We start from the raw sequence: 4,635 nt of genomic DNA on the forward strand, positions 1-4,635 counted from the left end.
AAATGATTATTTATGGAAATGTAAACATTGTTAACAAACGTAGCTTAGTCACCTGGAGCAGAGGTGGTATTTACTTCATGTTCCTGAAATGTATTCTTTATAACTACAAAATCTAACAGGATTTGGTTGAGAATGATTATTGATTATTGAGTGCTGCTTCAGTATCGGGAGGCGTGTTGGTTTTATAATCTCACTGTTCTTTCATGTTTGCATAAAACTCTGGCAAACTAAATATATATAATTTCATAGGCGTGATGGAAACGAACCACATCTCCTTCATACATCCTACTGCTTTAACATATTTGCCTTCCTGTGAAACAATTTTTCCATATGGCCAGGAGAAGCATTTTTCTTCAAAATTTGATATATAAAAACTGTTTTTGAGGTACACGTGAAGCAAATGTGTGGATATGTTTAACTTTTTCCTACCATATTTTACAGGAACATGTGGTAGTTTTGTGGAAAAAACTACCTTTTAAGGCGTAAAAATCTAATAAAAAATATGTTCCTAACTCTTTATACCGAGTAACTCATCTTTTTATTAGGCGATCTTTGTTATATCGCAGTAGCTGTCGCAGTGCGCATGCGCAGCCCGCTGCCTCCGCTACCCCCTGCGCCGCTCGGAGCTCAGAGAGCAGGTTGCCCGGACACCGTCGCTGTTGTTCCCGCTTACCCTCCGCCTCGGGAGCCGTTACTCGGATACAAACTTAGTTCCTGTCACCGGACACCGAGCAGACGACAGAAACAAACTGTTTGTGGAGGAGCTGTGACCGGCCGAGTCCCCCCCCTCCTCTCGTCGGTTCACCTCGCGGTGGTCAGCGGACACTCGCTGGAGGTAAGTGTCCGCTTCTGGGGGGCTGCTTTCGGGATGAACTGAGGGAAGGGTGTGCTGCTGTTTCTGCCCCGCGCTGCTCGGGTAACTTCAGCCTCTGCTTTCCTGTTGAATTACCGACTCTGTTAAAGTGTTACTGTTGTTGAAATGAGCGGCTTTAACGGGGAGTTTGGCCGTTAACCGCGTGGAAAACACGGAACCGTCCCGTAGGTTTTCTGCAGCTCAGGTTTTATCCCTTTGGTCAGAACAGCTGGTTGAACAGAGGCTTGATAGTGTCTGGTAAATAAAGTTAAACTAGTTTCTGAATATTATTGTTGTATTAGTTATGGTCAGGAGAAATTGCTGCACCTGTTTGGAGGCTCACCTGCTCACTGATTGATTCCAATAATGAGCTTTTTAGCGCCCTGGCTGCTGGTTTTAAATGGATGTGGTGGAATATACAATCTTTACAGTAATAAATTCATGTTTATGTTGGTTTTTGATAATGCATTCATTCTGTTTCTGCTTATCTGATCCGGGATACATCCCTTTCCTCAAACACCTCCAGTTTATTCTGGCATCCCAGACTGGATCTGCAAACCCTGCAGGACATTCTGGGTAGCAGAATAATCTACACAATAATCTCCAAAATAAACCACATTTTCAGTTTAAAAACTCACTTTGTTGCAAAATTATTGATTATATAGACATATAAGCTCAAAAACTAATGTATTGTTTTAAATCTGTTATTCAGCCATCAGATTAGCTTGAATAGTTTCGCTGATTGGCTAACTCCTTTTAACAACAATACTTTTTCCAGCGTCTCATTACATCGATTTTTGAAGCAGAAATTAAGTACATCGCTTGTGCATCATGTTTAAAGGCGTGCCAGAAACATGTGAATACGTCGGTTCCGACCGGAACCTTTTTATGTAAAAGGAAAAATGCGTTAAAATCTATGTATTTATTTGAAATGAATGAGTTAAAGTTCCGACCATGTGCTTTGGTCTCAACTAGCTCATTTTTATAGTACAATTTTATTTACAGAGACTGAAGTATCTATTATTAAAACATTTAAAATGTCTTCCAGTTCTGGTGTTGCATGTTAATTAGAATTTAAAGTTTATTGATTTTTGAGAATATGTTCTTGTATTATTATTCCATTATCATTATGTTACTTGAAAATGGTCTCAAAGCAACAGTATTATCTTTACTGCAATAACTTCTGGAGTAATTTATTCCCCAGCAAAGTTTGTTATTGTGACAGGCCTCAGTTTACATTTATTCAGTGATGCTGACATGAGGTAGCTGTAATGTTAAGTAGTGGAAAATGTTTCTGTTTACCTTATTGTAGCAGTGAATCTGTTAGTAACAGCTGTAGTAAACAAGAGCAGGAAATGAAGTGAAATCCTCATTGCTGCGTCACAGTTGAACGTTTAATCCGATTGAATACAAAACATCAGCCACTGGGGAGATTTCACAGCACTTCAGCTGCTTTTAGTTTGAAACATGAAGCAGATTTTGTTTTTGACATTTGGAGATTAATTGGTTGCACGACTGGGGAATTTAATTTGATCTGACTTAAAATTGCACATATTCTCATAGGAAAAAACAAGATTTCTAAAAGCTTTCTTTAAAGTGAATGTTCTGTGGTGCAGTCTGATGATACCCTGGACCTCTTGAGCAGCGGTTTGGTGGCTCCTGTGAACGGCCGGCTCTCCTGGGAAATAACTGACATGTTTCTGAAGGTCACATCTCTGCAGCAGCTGGAGGGAAAATGACCTGAAACTAAATGAAGTTAAAACTACAAATGAGAGCCATCACAAACTTAAAGCCAATAAAAACTAATTACATGGAATAACAGTTATGAACTGGTTCAGGTGTGTTTCTCTGTGGACCAAAAAACGCAAAATTTAGCAGCTAAATTTCTTGTCTTGGAATAAGAAATACTTTGAGCTCTGGCTGTTTTATCAGACATGATGTCAGGTTATAAAGGAAAAACTAGTCTGGACTTTTAGTACAGATGCACAATAAATCTGCATCGGTATCGACCAATGTTAGTCATCTTTTAGCTAATCAGGATGAATCGATTATTGAAGTAATCATCAAATAATTAAGATGATCATTAGCTACAGCATAGAGATTAAAAAAAGAATATTTGCTGAAAGAACAGGACATTCATAGCAGGAATTTAAGCTAAAACTATAAAAAAAATGTATACATTTCACATATAAGATAAAAACAGCCGTCTGTAAATATGGTTTCCGGAGAACCTTTAATGTATTTGTAATATTGTATAAACAAGCTTGAATGGTTAAATGAAAAATCTACAGAATGTGCCTGTTTTTTTAAATTCGGTTAATTAATTAATCGTCAGAATAATTGATAGATTAATCAATAACTAACATAATTGTTAGTTGCAGGATATACTTTTTCAATCTATACCTCAATAAGCTTGTTAAAAAGATATTACTGATGATGATGATGATGATGATGGCGGCTCGGCCGGCTCTGATGTTCTGACAGCTTCATCTTAGCGAGGATTAAATTGAGACGTCAGCTTCCTGTCTCCTCAGGTGTTCAGTGGAGGATGTTATCCTGCTGAACCATCTGGTGGCCAATCAGAATCATTCTCTGGGTTTCAGCCCCGGGACGGTGCGTTCAGGGAGCGTAGGACTCCTCTGTTAGTAGAAGCTGTAACCAGAGCCCGGTATCGGACCGGGTCACCTCGGGTCGAGCCACAGCTTCAGGTGTTGAAGAGGACACAGCAGCGATCTGCAGAGTGAGGATTAGTTGTGGACATGATATCCAGATCCTGATTCGGTAGTAAAACAGGAAATCCTCCCACAGGGAGACCCGAATGCTCCCTGACTCAGAACCTTTTCACCGGTTCAGGCCCGGCATCAGGCAGAACCTGATTATTAAACCCATTCAGCAGAACTGCAGCATTAAAGCCTTCAGTCTCATCACTCTTCTCTGGATTAGATGAAATGTTTAGGGCTGGAAATGATTTATTGGATTACTATGATTAATCGATTATTGAAATGATGGATTAAATTAGTTGAAGTAATTGTCAACTAATTTAGTAATCGATTAATCCACTGGTGTCAAACTCCAGTCCTGGAGGGCCGCTGCCCTGCAACTTTAGATGTACCTCTGCTGCACAACACCTGAACAGAATAATTAGGTCATTAGCAGGAGTCTGGAGAGCTGATCTACACAACAAGGAGGTAATTAAGCTGTTTCATTCCAGTGTTTTGTACCTGTGGCACATCTAAAAACTGCAGGACAGTGGAGTACTGGAGTTTGACATACCTGGATTAATCGGTAACTGGAACATACAGTTACCGATTAATTGGTGCAAACTGAGGAAAAAAGATCTACGTTTTCCATTTAGGATGAGAAACATTTTTTGTAAACATGTTCTACCAGAACTCCTGAAGTGGCAGATTTAGCTTCACCTGGTTTAACGTCTGCAAAAACAAACAAAATCTCGTATTGAAAACTTTTTGGCATCCGATTATTAATTGGTTTATGCAAAAATGAATCAATTAATCTACAAATGATGAAGTGTTAACTAATGAAAAATTGTTATTCCATTTTAGCCAATATAATGTTTATTTTCATATTCAATAGAGGATCAAATTTTTTGTTTCCAGTGTCTTCCTGTTTGGTTTCCGGTGTCTTCCTGCTTGGTTCCCGGTGTCTTCCTGTTTGGTTCCTGGTGTCTTGCTGTTTGGTTTCCGGTGTCTTCCTGTTTGGCTCCCGGTGTCTTCCTGTTTGATTCCTGGTGTCTTCCTGTTTGATTCCTGGTGTCTTCCTGT

At 39.3% G+C, this 4,635-nt stretch overlaps 1 protein-coding gene across 3 annotated transcripts in view; it reads left to right on the plus strand.

The window, feature by feature from the left end:
* The first annotated feature begins 588 nt into the window (after nt 1-588).
* Nucleotides 589-4,635, plus strand: part of LOC103470702 (spermatid perinuclear RNA-binding protein-like) — a 41,796-nt gene continuing 37,749 nt past the window's right edge. The window contains exon 1 of one of the 3 annotated variants that reach the window (XM_008419328.2): nt 589-835. The gene's annotated coding sequence lies outside the window, so the exon portion shown is untranslated. Of the gene's footprint in view, nt 836-3,936; nt 4,042-4,635 lie in introns of those variants that run through there. The other 2 variants (XM_008419327.2, XM_017306873.1) reach the window with 2 other exon arrangements.

The sequence above is a fragment of the Poecilia reticulata genome, linkage group LG9 (assembly GCF_000633615.1).
Source record: "Poecilia reticulata strain Guanapo linkage group LG9, Guppy_female_1.0+MT, whole genome shotgun sequence".
Lineage (NCBI taxonomy): Eukaryota > Metazoa > Chordata > Actinopteri > Cyprinodontiformes > Poeciliidae > Poecilia > Poecilia reticulata.